The sequence below is a fragment of the Phyllostomus hastatus genome, unplaced genomic scaffold (assembly GCF_019186645.2).
Source record: "Phyllostomus hastatus isolate PE091 unplaced genomic scaffold, TTU_PhHast_1.1 phas_scaffold_39, whole genome shotgun sequence".
NCBI classification, from domain to species: Eukaryota; Metazoa; Chordata; class Mammalia; order Chiroptera; family Phyllostomidae; genus Phyllostomus; species Phyllostomus hastatus.
In genome coordinates, this window is record NW_025334028.1 from 29,871,866 (window position 1) to 29,889,038 (window position 17,173).

A 17,173-nucleotide genomic window follows, 5' to 3' on the forward strand; every position below is an offset into this window, starting at 1 on the left:
GTAAACCCAATGTAGTCATACAATTCTCACATGTAAAAGAGAGAGACAGAAGAGAGAACCAGAGAGATGAGTTGTGAGAAGGACTCAGCCACATTACTGGCTTGGAAGACGGAGGAAGGGAGCCAAGAGCCAAGTGGCCTCCAGCAGGTGGGAAAAGCAAAGCTGTGGATCCTCCCCTACAGTTTCCAGAAGGAATGTGATCCTGATGATGTCTTGATTTTAGTCCAGTAAGATTCATCCAAACTTCTACCTTAAGAACTGTAAGATAATACATTTGTATTGTTTTAGCAATTTTGTTTGTGGTTATTTGTTATAGCAGCAATAAGAAAACCAATAAACTGTCCAACATGATTTTAAAAACTAATGAGGTGAAGAAGTCTATTATATTTACCCCTATTTTTACCTATTCCATTGTTTTTTCTTCATTTTTGAAGTCTTAAGCCCTGTTATAAATTCCTTTATAGGCAGTCTTTAAAAAGTAGATGTGCTGGTAACAACTTCTCCTAGTTTTCTAGCTAAAAAATGTTTTGGATTCTTGCATACACAAGAGGGAGAAGGAGAAGGAGAAAAGGAAGTAGAAAAGGAAAGAAGGAAGGAAGGGGAAGGAAATGAAATAAAAACAAAGTCATTTTCAGACAAAAAGTTAGTAACAGAAATTCTTATTTCAGTTATGGAAATGTTAGAAAATTATGAAGGAAAGGCTAAAAAAGACTTTTCAAAAAGTGAAAGATCTCAACTAAGCCACCAAACAATTGCTCATAGACTACAAGACCTTTCTAACAATGTCAAAGATCGATTAATTCATAATTTTAAAAATTGCAACTACTTTTCTTTAGCATTACATGAACCATGTGATCTAAAACATTGTCTATTAATACCTGGTATGTTTGTTTCTCAAAGGACTTCCAATATTATAAAGAAAAGTTATTAAATCAGAGTGGGAACAAACAAAATTTGAGGTGCAGATTCTAAAAAATCTTTTACAGCCATCTAGCCAAAGAAGAATTTCAGCTAGATATTTTGTTTTAAGATCTAACCTGAAATATAGTGGTGGAGCTCTAGTAGGTCAAAAATCCAGACTTATTGGAATTTTAAAACAAGACGGCTCTTTCACTTACTGCTTTATTCCAGTATATAATACATTAAAAAGTATTTGTGCTCAGTTTTCTGAAACTAACTCTATGGAAAGTCTTATGGGTCCATTTAAAAGTCATTTGGTGCATATGCACAAACGCTCTGAATCATTGCCAAATTGTAGGACAGTTGAAAGAAACAGAAGACAGTGATTTTAAGTGGCGTTTTCAATATTTGTTCAAAGTGCTCATTTGCTCACTGATAGAATCATGGAAGGATCTTAGAAATATACTGTTCAGTCCAATTCAAGATTTTCTGGAAGCAGAAGGAATGCTTGCTAAATATTCGGTAACTAAACACAAAATAATGGTGCAATTGGCATTTTCTCACAGATAAGAAACTACATATGAACAAACTAAATTTAAAACACCAAAACAAAGCTTATTTTTTACCTAGCAGGACAAGTACAAGAATATGTTGAACTTGAAACTCTTCATAAAATACAAATTATTAATAATAGTTTTACACATTTTTATAACATGTATAAAATAGAGGAGAGTTTATCCATAATTGAGTTATGTAATTTGATTGCAAAAAGAAAAAAATTGAGAATGCTTTGCTAATATTGGTAAATTTAGAGTTGCTTTCCAGTTACGTAATAGCCCTGTGAACTCAATGTAATTATACTAAGTTGGTGCAAGAGTTAGTGAATTTATTTAAAGACGATTAATGTAGTTTGAAACTGATATGCTTTTGCTTGAAAGGAAAATCATTTTTAAGTATATTTTATTGATTATGCTATTATAGTTCTCCAGTATTTTTTATCACCTTTAAATCCCTCTGCCCAGTACCCCCATTCCCTCCAGCATTCTCCATGGTGCAACTGGCATTTTCTAATCAGCATTGAGTCTGATTAAGTCTGTGTGGGAGTTCTTTAAGAGGAATTGCTTGAGACTCCAGTAGTTTTTTCCACTGAGTCAATCCTGCTGGATTTTGCAGCCAGAAGTTATGGGGGTTTATCTTCCTGGTACTGGACCCCTGGGTAGGGGGGCCTGGTGTGAGGCTGGTAATCCTTGCTTCTGGGATATCCCTCCCAAATTTTTATCCACCACAAATGGATGTGGGGCCATCTCATTCTGTCTCTCCAGCCATCCTACCAGTCTGGCTGGATGTTGTTTCTTTAATTCTGTAGTTTTCAAAGTTCCATTCAACCTGATTTCTGTTGATTCTGAGTAATGGTTGTTCTATATTTCAGATGTAATTTTGGTATGGTTGTGTGAGGAGTTGAGCCATTTTTACTTATTCTACCATCTTGACCTGAAGTCTCCTGGCTGGATCTTTTTTATGCTGTTGAGGTCATCACTGAGTTTCTTGAGCATTCTTATAACCATTGTTTTGAACCCTGCATCTGATAGATTGCTTATCTTCATTTTATTTAGGTTCTTTTTCTGGAGTTTTGATCTGTTCTTTTATTTGGGCCATGTTTCTTTGTCTCCTCATTTTGGCAGCCTTCCTGTGCTTGTTTCTATGTATTAGGTCAAGCTTCTACGACTCCCTGGCTTGGTAATGTGGCCTAGTACAGTAAGTGTCCTGTAGGGTCCAATGACACACCTCCCATCACCCAACCCGGGTCCTTGAGGTTCTCCCTTTGTGTATACCTTACATTTGTAGTTGAGCTTTGATTACTGTTGGCAGGTCAATAAGAGGGATTCACCCAAGCCAGTCAGTTGCAAGGACTGACCACAAACCTCTGCCCTCTGTGGAGGTTCAGCTGGGTGGTGGTTCCCAAAGTGGTCTGTAGCTGTCTTCTGGATATGCAGGCTCTGGGGTTTCCCAAGTGGTGCAGGCCAATGTCAGCCCCCACCTGTGTTTTGCCCAGGGCCACCTTGCCTGAGCTACAAAGCAGTCTGAGATGGCTACTGCTAGTGCTGGAGTTGGAGATTCCCAGGCACAGCCAAGCTGTGAATCTGGGCAGGCTGGTGCTAGTGCCAGGCCTGGGACCACTTAGCAAGAGGTACGGGGACTGGGAGTTCACTGAGGCCAGCTGTTGCTTATTTCAGAGGATTAAGAAAGTTGTGAAGCATGAGCAAAGACCAGCTGTTCATATGGAAAAGCAGCTTGGGAGGGCCCGTAAGTTGCATGTGTGTGTTGGAGCCTCTGGAGATCTCCAGGGCATAGCAAACAGTGTTAGTCAGGTTGATAGAATATGGCACCAGCCTTCTGGCTCTGTGGCTCTGTGGGGGTGGGTTCAGAAAAGTGACAACGACCTCTGCCCACCTTTCTGTCTGGGAGAGAACTGTCCCCCAGCTCTCACCTTGATGCCATCACTTCAGTTTCTCCTCTAATACCACTGGTGCCTTCCAAGCTGCTACCCCACTTCTGGAGCTCAGAGGGAGTCAGTCTGAATAGGTGAGTCTGCATGTGGGTTCGTTAAAGATACTGCTTAGGCCTTCAGAAATTTCTTCTACCAACTCAGTCAGTCCCCACTGGTTTGTTGCATCTATCTTTGCTCTGTTAACTTTTTTTAGTATCCTTAGTTGAACAACAACAAAAAAAGCCTTAATATTGATGTAGTTAAATAATCAATATTTCATTTATTATTTGTGTTTTTATCATTTATTAAATATCACAAAGATATTCTTCATTTTCTTCTACTGGCTCTGTACCCTCACTTAGGTTTTTAACCCATCTGTAAAATATACGGCAGAAATCCAACTTTTTCTCTAGGTAATGAGCCAGTCTTCCTGATACCAAACAAAGCACTCTTTTCCAATTTTTATGGTGCCATGTTTATCATCTGTCTGAATCCCATCTACACACAGATATATTTCTGAACTCCTCATTATGTTCCTTTAGTTCATTTCTGCACCAGAACTATACTGGGTTTTTATGCTTTGTAATATTCCTTAATAATGAGTAATTTGAATCACTCTCATTCCTTTGCCAGTATCAGTTATAAGCATCCCACCAAAAGAGTTTCAATGTTTAATATATCAGCTAAAAACATCCCACCAAAAGGGTTTTTGTATTTTCTTTTTGCTTTATCTTATCAGCTACAGGACTTTTAAGTAATATTTATATACACTGCCATTGAAAATCTTTTTGTCTGACTTTTCTTTAAGGAGATTGGTTGTTCTCAGGGAGTCTTTTAGAATGTTATAAAGTGAAAATCTGCCTGTTCATTTTCAAATTGTCTGGTCTCATGAGCTAAATAAATTGGATAATATATACACCACACAACCAGGGACCCAGTAAAATAACCCTCGCAGCACAAGCTTTGCACTGGGGCCTGACCCACAAGGAATGGCTGCAGTTCTTCAGGAACAGCCTCCAGCCGCCACTGCTCCAAGTGGTATGACTGCCAGCTGTTTGAAACTGCAGTTCCAAAGGTCCATGAAAGCAGCCTATGACAAATTAGTAAATTCAAAATTATTTCATTCACTGATAGACCATTCTGAGGGATGGATCAGCCAGAGCTCAGTGATTCTTTATAGAAAATCGTCTATGTGCTGGACATTGGACTTTCAAAGAGAAATATAATGCATTTTATTTATACATCTATACCTTGCTTCTTTCTGCAGAGAGATCTGCAAGAAGATAAAGTAAATAAAATAATCTTCCCCTCAAGGATTTCACCATCTTGCAAGGAAAACACATGTCAAAATTACTACCATAATACCAAGTAAAAGTATTACAATACAGATATCTCTAACTAAGTAAGGAAAAATGAATATATAAAGGGAAAAGATGAAACTCACATTTGATCAAAGGATTGAAAAAATAAATTGCTTATTGTAGCTTATTTTTGTATGAATATTTATGATAGATAAGAAATTAAGAGTTTTTTTTAAAGTTTTTTCCCACCCCAGCTGGTGCTTCTCAGTTGGTTGGGTGTCCAGCTGGGGCATATGCTTGGGTTGCTGGCTCATCCCAGTCGGGGCACATGAGGAAGACAGCCAGGCAATGCTTCTCGCAGTGACTCCCTCTACTTCTCCCTCTCTTCCCCTCTCTAAAATTAAAAATAAAAATAAGTGTTTTTCCCCTGCACTTGGTAGGGTATAGGGTTTATGGATGAAAATTATGTCAGAGTAAGGGCATGAGACACACAAAGAGAAAAAAGAGGAGAGAAGCAAAGAAGCAGAAAAAGCTGGGGACAATTTTGGTGTTGGGGTAAGTTTGTTAAACACGTTGCAGAACCTTACCCTTCGGGAGTCCAGTACAGGTTGAGGCAGTGGTTTGAGAACTGGTATGATGCTGAAAAGGAGATACGGGGGCATGGTGGGAGAGGTGGGTATTGTGATTGAAAGGACAAGGCTTTAGGGATTATTAAATTCTTTTGGAGAGGAGAATAAATATATACAAAGTCTAGACAGAGCAGAAAATTCCTCAGGATTCACGGATTCATCTGTTCTGGTGTCATGGTGCTTGGGCCTACAACAGCTACAAGGATTATCAAGAAGAGTTCTGACTATATGTATGGCTTAGATAGGTTATATTTGGGAGTTAGAGTAACAAAAAAGAAAAATGATGAAGCAGGACACAAAATTGTGTGTGGCGGGGTTGGGTCTTAGAGAGTAAAAACCATTTCACTTTTTATTTGCAGTCCCCGGCACTGTACCTGGCACAAAGGGAACATTCAAATGAATAAACAGGTAAGTGGATGAATGAGTAAGTGAAGTAGCAAATGTCATAATTTGTGGGCTATTTTAAAGAATTCCAGAGATGTTATAAATTTGCAAAGGTAGGAATGATCATGAAGGGAATATTTTCACATAGTTCAGTTTAACTAAGTACAAGGTCTGTCCAAAAGGTATCCAGCCATATAATATGAAAAATAGAGACATGTATAGAAGATACACGATACAAGGAACATTGTACATAAGACAACGATGACTCAGTCCCTTTTGAAGTAGACACCTTGGGACCTCACACAGTTCTCCCAATTGCCATCAGCTGCGCCATCATATTTTCCTGAATCTCATCAATGGTCTGAAATTTCTTCCTTTTCAAAGGTGATTTTAGTCTTGGAAGAAGCCAGAAGTTTTAGGGTGCAAAATCTGGGCTGTAGGGGGGCTGAGTCACCTGGGTAATTTGATGTTTCACCAAAAAAACTCTGCATGAGACGTGATGCATGAGGTGTGTTGTCATGATGAAGCTGCCAATCACCGGTTGCCCGCAGCTGCAGCCCTCTGAGTAATCGGAATAGTTTCCATGTAGGAATGTTCAAGCTTAACGCAAAATTTGATGCAGATTTGTTGTTCTACTCACTCAGTCCTTTTGAATGTGAAGGCCACACAGTACACATGCTCACTCAACAGTGTCTACCGCCCCCACTGACTAGTACAGTGAAGTTGTCATTGCTCATGCATGTACATTCCAATCCACTCTCTTTGGCTGCCAGGGTACATCCATGTCACCCAAACTTTTCTTGTTACATTAACAATGGCTGGACTTTTTCCGGACAGAAAAAGTATTTGTCAGGTACACACTCTGTGTGCTGCACCTGTACTTGAGGAGGATAGAAAGGCATAGTCGCCACCCTTACATAATTCACAGTCCTATATGTACATAGGGAGAAATAGGTACATTATAGCAATGATACAAGATGAAGACATCACACAGCAAGAAAGAAGTAAAACTGAAGTATAAGAGAAAGAACTTGAAGGAGAACTCATGTCTGTTGAGCAGAAGGTTAGAATAGCCAGCATTAGGGATGTGGTATATGAAATACGCCTTGAGGCACTGGTAGCATTTCCAAAAGACAGAAGCATTTCAGGAAGAACGAACAGCATAAACAGCAGCCTGGAGCTGGGAAATGCAGCATACGCCCAGAGGGACAGGCAGTGATCATTTTAGTAAGACCCTGAATCCCATGCTAAAGAATCTGTGTTTAATTGTAGGTCCTGGAAATTGCTTAATGTTTCTCAATAGGACAGTGGCATGGTTAAAAACAGTGTTTTAAAGATGAGTTTGTCACAGTTTTGCAGGACCTTGCTGCACAAAGACCAGTTGAGGACCAGCAGCATGAGCTTCACTTGGAAGCCTATTAGAAATGCAGGATCTCAGCCCCTCTCCCTGCCCTGACCCACTGAACCTAAACCTACAGAGCAGCACGAGCCGCCAGGTGACGTCTGCCCATTGAACTTAGAGAACGTGTAGCAAACTATGTGTAGCAAACGATGGAAGAGAGAGATTCGACCTGAGACCGGTGGAGGACTAGGCCAAAGAGACATGAACAAAGATGGCAGCGGTAGAGAGACCCCAAAGCTAATGAAGTTGGTCAGAGAGGGAGCAGAGTGACGCAGAGTTTCCAGGCGGGATGGTGATAGCCTAGTTCCGCCTCACTCATTTTCCCCATGGAATAATCCTCTTCCCTTATTTGTTAAAGTTGCTGTTTTCTTTTGATATGTTTTTCTTCTATTTTTTTTTCCTTCTATTCATTAGCAAGCACTGCTTCTCTCTGCTTGTGCTCACAGGCCATAAGGCAAATGAGAAATTGTCTTGTGTATCGTTCTTTGGGGTTGCAGACTGTAACTACTGCCCTGCCACACACCAGAGAGAAATCACATAGAGATCAGAAAGGAGAAAGAAGAAAAGTGAAAGTATCTTCTCATGCAGTTCAGGGCTTTCCTCCGTTCTGAGTTTAATGCAAATCAAACAGGTGTGCACTCACAGCCTGCAAGTGTGTCTTCATCAGCTTTTAATCATCAGCTTCAAGAAAATTCAGATCTCCCAGAAAGGAGGAAAAATAAACAGCTGAGCAGTGTGACTCATTTACACTTCAAATATACTTTGAATTGGTTATTCCTCAATTAATCAAATAGCTGGTGTATCCCTAAAGTAGTATAAAATGACACGCTGTGTGAAATCAATTTTTCTTTCCAAAATCATTAAATCCAGTAGCCTGTGACTACATCCCTGCTAATTCTGGTACCAGTCCTTTCATCCTCCATTAACTCTGGCACGCCTAACAGGCTGTCAAGAATAATTTCCCAGGACGTAAATAATTCAGAAATTAAAAATTAATAAATAATAACAGAGAACTACTGGGAAATAGGCTGGGTCAATTAGTGTGCTCTGCATTCTGTTTCTTCACAGCAGGGGTGGGCAGCCACATTCGTTACTTGAATCTTTCCTTCGATTTTGAGGTCTGATTTACAGCTCTTCATTACTGGATCCAGTCAGACACAATTACCTCCATCACTATCTCAGTTCCTAACTTCAAAGAAACGAGCGTTTTCTTGTCTGCTTTTTTTCTCCTTGCAGCAGGCTCAGCTTGACATCCCTGGAATTTCTTCCACGCAGACTAATTAATAAGTCTCCGACTTACCATATTCACTTCTCGTCTTTGATGTGCTACCTTAGTCAATCATCCCACTTAATTAGAATTTCAATGATAATTTTACTTATCTTGTGGCTAGATGGAAATTAAAATAACAGGATTTTAATTCTCTTTCCTATGAGGTTATGACATTTTGGAAGAAAAAGTTTCAACACAAACATGATATTATGTACTTTCTATGTGGGAGTGGAGGAGCATTCTGTGAAATTACTTTCCTCTTGCTATAAAATAGTATTGCTGTCAAGTAAGCAATGTGGTAATAATGCATTGGCTTTTTCTACAGCATCATTTCACCTAGTCTTTCATGGGAAAAAATATTGTCTTGATTTGCATAAATAATTGGAAAGGCACAGGTCATATGGCTGGCAAAGGCAGTAGATATGTTTTGAAGAAAAAAGTATCTCCATAAAATCAAGGCTTTGATATATTAACACATTAAAGTCTTTTTGCCTTTTTCTGTCAATCCATGCTATTTTCCATTTTAGTGAATTCTATAGTGGTGGGGTTTTTTTAGGCTTCTTCCAAAATATTCCACAGGGAAATAAAAAGGTTCTCTCACAAACACAGCAAACACTAATAAGCACAGATGTGAGTGACAGAGATGTGCAGAATTTGTAAAGAAAGTGTTTCATTTCTAGAAAACAATACTAAAGCCACTATTTATTAAGTTTCCACTATGGGCCAGCCTCAGTCACAAGCTTTGCTTCTGTTAGTTTGTTCTCCCAGTGTATCTGTAATACAGAAGTATAACCCCCATCTGAGAAGGAAACAGTCTCAGTGAGGTTAACTCACTTTTCTAACTAAGGTCACCAAGGTAGCACACGAGGAAGAAGAAATAGGAGAGTTCAAGCCTGTGAGCATAGCATTTAAAGCCTTCCATGATCTGGCTTTAAACTGTCTGCTAAACTCACGATCCTTCTACTTCATTACATAGACTCATCCAAAATACAGCTCCAGACACTGGCCCTGATGTTTGCACAATATAAACCCTATTAATACATTGTTGATGGTTGTGTTAACAGTTACAGGCACTGGCTGAAATTTAGTCATTGTAGTTATAAATAATAATCTCAGCCATCATAAGTATGTACATTATTTTTAAATAGCAAGTACAAAAAATCATGTAATATGCTATATACAAGTTTTAGAAAGAAAATAAGCTTTTTTCATCTCATGTTTTCTTGTACTATTTTTTTCCCAGAAATAAAATGATTAGCTTTTTTGTTTGTTGCTATTTTAAAAAAAGTCCCTCTAAAGATATGCACAAACCCATAGACACAGACAACAGTGCAGCGATGGCCAGAGAGAAGGGGAGATGGGGGGGAGGTGGGCAAAGAAGGGGAAATGGGGACATCTGGAATAGTATAAACAATAAAACAAAGTAAAAAAAGTTACAATAGGAACAACAATGGGAATTTCACACAACCATTCTCCCTCTGGTCTCCCAGTCTCTCCCCAGCGACAGTGCCCACTGAGACCACAAGCAGAGGCTGCAGTGAGCAGCAGAGACTTATTTCATCAGTGAGACAGAAACCACTGCATTAGTGCCACTTCGAAGCCAACCTTTCAGGGATTTAATACCCTTGTTCTTTAACAATAGAACTTGGTTCATTTGCTACTTAAGACGTGATTATTTAAATTAAAGTTAATTGGTTTCCTTACTCTGCTTTAGGGCTTTAGGCTCAGAAAATTTCTATTAGAAAAATCTAATTTGTTTCAAATTCCTATTTCTAAATTTTAGAATAATTAAATGCTCTGATATTTTAATTCTCGGTAGCAAAAATTGTCTCTAAATTACAGCTCAAACTAGCAAATCTACTGAAGGTGCAGGTGACACCCTTAGAAAAGGGCTCAACAGCAGTTCAGGAGAAGGCAGGGGCTGCGGCGGAAGGTGCCAGGCAGGCCTCTCCGTGGCTGAGGAAAGACGGGCCCACTCCTCTACTTTTCTTGAGGTTTCTAGTAAAATTTTTAAAATTACGTATTTTAACTGTTTATATGAAACCAAGCAATGATTTTGGTACACAGAATGCGGTGTAGCATAATCGGGCTGTTCAAACTACCCTCGGGGTTAACGGAATGCTGTAATTCGCGGAGTGCCTCGGGCTGGGACGCCCGCCCCGGAACAAAGCAGAGAGTCCTGCAAGGGAAGACTTTCAGTCTTTCCCAGCGTCTTGATGACTATCAGCATAACCTTATCTAGAAATAATGTTGGAATTCTTAACTTCAAGCTCTTCTCGAAGAGGAGGCTCCAGGCAAATAAATGCTCCCTCTCACCATTCCTTGACAGGCTCCAATCCTTATTCAGTTAAAAAAAATTTTTTTTAGTGCTTCTTATGTGCCAGGCACTGCTATAGGCATTAGAAATATATCAATCAAAAGAATTTTTAAAAGGACAGAACTCCCTATCTTGTGGAGAGTACTTCTAATGGAAACAAACAACATATAATAAGTATAATAACTAAACACATATAGTATGCTAGGAGGTGATATGTGCAGGGAAAAAGTAGAACGGTGTGGAGGGAAGTAGGAGTCCCAATGAAGGATAGAAATGTGCAATTGAAATGGGATAGTTAGGGAGGGCCGCACTGAAGACGTGACCATGAGTGAAGCAGCAAAGGAAGTGCGTAGGCCATGCAGACATCTGGGGAAGAGAAAGCACAGAAATAGGAACACCTGTCTGATACCTGTGCACAGATCAGAAAATGTGCTCCTCCACCCACCCCCCAAATATTATTGGCCACATTAATTTATCTAAGGAGAAAATTTAAATTATTGTCTTAATAAAACCTGAAAAGGAAGTTAAACAGCCATTCCTGACATGACAAAAAGAATTAAATAGTTATCAATGGCTATTATTTTTATTGATGTATAATCTACATACATTATAATAGTTACAAGCATACAATAAAATGATTCAATATTTGTATATATTGTGAAATGATAACCAAAATAAACTTAGTTAACATCTACCACCATACATAGTTACAGAATTTTTTTTTCCTGGCAATGAGAACTTTTAAGATTTACTCTTTCAGCAACTTTCAAATATGCAATACGGTATTATCAATTATAGTCACCATTCTGTATATTATATCCCCATGATTTATTTATTCAATAAATGTAAGTTTGTACTTTTTGACCCTTCACCCATTCCCCCATCACCTGCCTCTGGCAACCACAGATCTGTTCCTGTAACTACAGGCCTGTTGTTCTTAGATTCCCCCGTGTAAGTGAGGCCATGTGGCATTTGTCTTTCTCTGTCTGACTTATTTCATTTACCATAATGCCCTCAAGGTCCATCAGTGCTGTTGCAGATGACAAGATGTCATTCTTTTTAATGACTGAATGCACACACACACACACACACACACATACATATTTACATATATCTCCATGTATATAAAATGCTACATGAACACTGGGGTACATGTGTCTTTTCAAATTTTTGTTCATTTTCTTTGAATAAATATAGCAAGTCCTCCTCCAACAGTGCCATTTCATACAACATTGTCCTGTTATAACATTGATGAGATGCTGTAGGAACTTAACTCTTATTTGTATCAATAACCCTACAGTAAAATTGATTTAATTATGCATTGTCTTGCTGTAGTTCCAAGAACCTATTGATGGCATTAAGTGAAGGTTTACTGTACCCAGAATTGGAATCAGTAGATCATATAAATCATATAGCCATTGATAATGATAGATCATATAAATCTCAAAAAATGGAAAAAATATTGTTTTCCATAGTGGCTAAACCAATTTACATTCCCATTGACAGTGCCCAAGGGTTTCATTTTTCCATATCTTCACCAACACTTGTTATTCCTTGTCTTTTTGCTAGTAGCCATTCTAACAGATACGAAGTGATATCTCATTGTAATTTTGATTTATGTTTCCCTGATGATTATCTTTTTATATACCTGTGGGCAATCTGTATGTTCCTTTGGAAAATGTCTATTTAGATTCCCTGCCCATTTTTTAATTGAACTGTTGTTTTTTTGTTTATTTGTTTGTTTGTTTTTATTTTTTATTTTTCTCTTTTCTATTGAGTCGTGTGGGTTCTTCATATATTTTGGATATTAACCCCTTATTAGATATGGGATTTTCCAAGACTGATGTCAAGGAGCTTGCTGTGTATGTTTTCCTCTAGGAGTTTTATGAATTCAGGTCTTACATGCAAGTCCTTAATTTATGTTGAGTTAATTTTTGTGTGTGGTGTAAGATAGTGGTCCAATTTCACTCTTTTCTGTTGTCCAGTTTTCCCAACACTATGGTGAACCCCATGGAATAAATAAAAAGACAAGACAAGCACATCATTGTGAAGCTAATAGTTGTGGGAGGAAGTCTGTCCAGCAGAGCTCTCCCGTCTGCCATAGATGAGAAATAATTCATCCTGGACACAATCTTGCTGTTCCAGCAGGAAATGAGACGGCAATTCCGTCTAGTGGAGAATGCCCGAGCTTTTCTCCCAAATGGCTTTATTGGGATCGGTATGTGTAGGTGTATACATCATACATGCATAGTCCATCAATCAATGTCAATAGGCTACAGTCAGACAAAAACAGGTATTATCTATAGATAACAATGGAAGGAACACAGAGATCTGTCATAGGTCAGGGTCTGTTAGTCATGCTGACACCAGAGGGTCTTTAAGACATGTTGCATGAGATAAGGAGTTTACTCCTTATGGCTTGGACTTGGTTTATATCAACAGGGTTACAATAGGCAGAGCAGGCTTCAAAGGACAAAATGTACATTTCAGGCCTGATTCTCACAGTAACCCTCAAGTGTTAGAGTCGGGTCATGTCTGCCACCTGCGTTTTTACCTGGTTTTCCAGGAAGACTTATTAGCCCCTTTCAGGGCTTGCTCTCTCGGGGCTACAGTCTCCAAAACCACACAGAGCAGTCCCCAACAAATAGAAACCAAATCTAAAGAGATAATGTTGCTAAAGACAGCCAGGAAAAAAAGAAAAAGGCAAATCCCCTTTAAAGGGACAAAATAAGAATAATTTAACATCTCAATAGACCATAGAAACCAAAAAACAATACAGTGGAATTTTCAAAGTACTGAAAGAAAAAAATAGCCCTAGCTGGTGTAGCTCAGTGGATTGAGCGCGGGCTGCAAACCAAAGTGGTGCAGGTTCAATTCCCAGTCAGGATACATGCCTGGGTTGCAGGCCATGACCCCCAACAACCGCACATTGATCTTTCTCTCTCTCTCTCTTTCTCCCTCCCTTCCCTTTCCAAAAATAAAAATAAATAAAATCTTTAAAAAAAAGAAAGAAAAAAATAACCAGCAACCTTGAATTTTATATTTAGCACAGTAGAAGCTATTGGTGTCCCACATCTCATTCCTTCAGCCCAATTTTAATTTTTATTTTATTTGGGATCAACTGATTGGTAACCTTAATTACACCTTCAAAATCCCCTTTGCCATGCATAGCTTATAAGAGTATCACAATGGACAGAAGTCACTGGGGCCATCTTAAAATACATAGCCTTCCACCTACCACACATACCCTATCACCCATCAATTCTACTTCTAGGTATATACCCGAGTGAAATGTGTACATTATCTTCACCAAAATACATGCTCTCCAGTGTTCACGGAAGCACTGATCATAGCAGCCGAAACTCAGAAACTACCCTGTGTCCCTCAAGAGAACAGTGGTATGTTTGCTCGTTGGAAATCTACATAGGAATAAGAATAAAAAATAATATAGATGAATCTTACAAACATAAAGTTGAGCAAAAAAACAGATGCAAAGGATATTTTTCATTTATATATAGTACAAAAATTGATAAAACTTATCTATGGGTAGGAGTCAGAATGATGGTTCCATCTTGGAAAAAGGGGAAAAGAATGGAAGGAGACATTAGGAGGCAGACAGACAATATTGTGTCCTGAGCTAAGTGTGCTCAGTTTGTGGAAACTTATGGAGCTGTATTTGTATTCTATGTGTGAAGATTTTAAATTACTGCTTCAACTGAATCTCAGAAAATCCAAAAGAATCTTCACACAAACTACTAAAAATAATAGAAGAACTTATCAAGATGGCTAAAAGTAAAATGAATGTAAAATTACATTTCTATATACGAGCAACAAAAAACTAGAATATATAGTTTTATGTATTTTTAAAATCTGTAGTTTTAAACACCACCCATAACAGAATCAGAAAATGTCAAGTATCTGGAAATTCATCTAACAAAAGACATGTGAATCTCAATGGAAACATTATAAAACTTAATAAAGTTTTAACTTAATAGAGAGGTGTTAAAGAGGACTTAAATATACAGAGAGATGTACTATATTCATACTTACAAAAACTTCATATCAAAAAATGTCAATTCTTTTCTAATTGATCCAATGCAAATGCAAACAGATTTCAGATTAGCTGACTCTACAATGTATCTGGAAGAGAAAAAGATCAAGAATTTCCCTTCTGAAAGAGATAAACAGGTAGGGCTATTTGCCCTTCCAACATTTAGGATTTGCTAAAGTATTCAGAAAATGCAGAACTGACAAAAAAAACACAAAGTGGCCAGTGGAATAGAAAAGAACCAAAATCAGACCCATACATGTATGGAACTTCGGTACTTACTGGATTGGCAGGGGAGGAGAGACTACAAAGTAAATGAAGTTGGAAAAAATAAGGTCATACATATAGAAAGAAAGAAAAGTGCTTCCCTAACTCACTCTATACAGTATACAAAATTCAACTCTTAAGACTTTAAATCATTAGAAAAGATAGGTGAATATCTTATAGACCTTAGAGTAGAAAAGCATTTTTAAAGTGAAATACAAAAAGCACAACTCAGAAAAGATAAATTTAATCACATTAAAATTAATAACTTTTATGAAAATCCCTTAAATAAGTGAATTTTAAACCTCAAAGCTTCCCAGCCCAAGGCAGAAAAAATTGAGGTAGGTTTATCTTATTTCAATTTCACAAAAATTCATAAAATATTTAGTAAGTGTACACAGAAATTAATGAACAGAGAACTAAAAGAGAGAAAGATTAATAAAAACAAATGTGGTTCTTTGAAATGTTTAATAAGATCACATCTCTGGCAAGACAGATCAAGAAACAATGCAAATACAGACTGAAAGAGAAGAAAAGTCACATTACAGAACTGGGTTAAGTATAATAAGGGCAAACTGTGACAGTGAGACCACTGTCCTAATATACCAGGGTGGAAGGGAACACAGAAAGATAGGTGAACTCCGTTACAGTGCATTAAGGGCTCCCACCACCTGTTGTACTCATCTACCCAGCAGTGTCTCTAGGAATAAAAAGAATATATTGCAAGTAAATGAATTCATTTGTTCATTCATTCAAAAACTGTGTTTGATTCTCTATTCCAGCCTCCATCTCAATTCCTGGTACAGAGATGAAAGGGATTCCAGAGGACAAAAGTTTGAGGACTGGGAAAAAGAGGAGTAACTCACTACTAGGTCAGGGAGAAACAGCTATTTTGAGTCCGCAAAGGCAAGAGTATAACCCTAGCCTTTTATCTGGTGTGGGGACAAAAATGGCAGGGATGTGAAGCGTGATGGAATCAGAAGGCCTCCCTGATGTCTTCCCTCAGTCACTTGCCTGTTTTCTCACCTCAATAGTTGCACGGAAAATCTACAAGGAAACTGGAGTGACTACTGGGATGCTCTTTTCAACTCCTCTCCTCTGAGTCCGTGCAGCTGGCTCACAGCTGCCAGCCTCATTGGACATTGCTCTCAGCTGCAGGAAACTGCCTCACCCACCATCTGGGGGCAGCCAGGCTAAAGAATGGCTGATGTGGGAGCACAAAGGCCTGCTCCCTGCCTTTTTGGGACACCTATGAAGAACCATCCTAATTCCACACTGCCGTGTTGGACAACCTCAGTTGCACATTGTGGGTCCCCTGATCCTACCACCTTCCCGTGTATTTTTTTTTTATTTCACTTATTTTTAGAGAGAGGGAAAGAGAAGAAGAAAGAGAAGGAGAGAAACATAGATGTGAGAGAGAAACTGATTGGTTGGTTGCCTCACATTTGTTCCCACGCTCCTACAGGGGAGGAACCACAACCCAGGTGTGTGCCCCGACAGCGAATCAAACCCGCGACCTTTTGCTTTGCAGGGTAACACTCAACCAACAAAGCCATGTGGGTCAGAGCAATGGGTATTCTTTTGTTTGATTGTTTTGTAAGATTTTATTTATTTATTTTTAGAGGGGAAGGGAGAGAGGGGGGAGAGAAACATCAATGTGTGGTTGCCTCTTGTGCGCCCCCTACTGGGGATTTGGCAGGCAAACTTCTTTACTTTCTGGGAGGCCCTGAACACCTTTGTCAATACAATGAAAGCTAAAGACCCTCTTCTCAGAAAAAAATACATACAGGCTCTTAGTGTAAACGTTTACATACTATTTTAATATTTTAGAGAGTTTTTTTTTCTTCCTCTCATCTTTAAGGTCCAGTTCAAACTTTACCACCATTTGAGGCCTCAAGTAGCTCTTTGTACATAATCATAAGATTAGCCACCATTTATTGAGCACTTTCTTACAAGACACGTGCTAAGTAAGTGCTTTAACTTCATGCCTCTGATCTTGACATAAGCCTGCAGGGTAGTTACTAATATCTTTCTTTTAGAGATCTAAGAACTTGCCCAATGTAACACAGCTAATAACTAGCAGATACTGAGTTAATACCCCAATTTGTAAATCTTATGCTTTGAATGGCAAGGAAAAATAAGAGAAAGTTGATGACAGTAACTCCTCAAA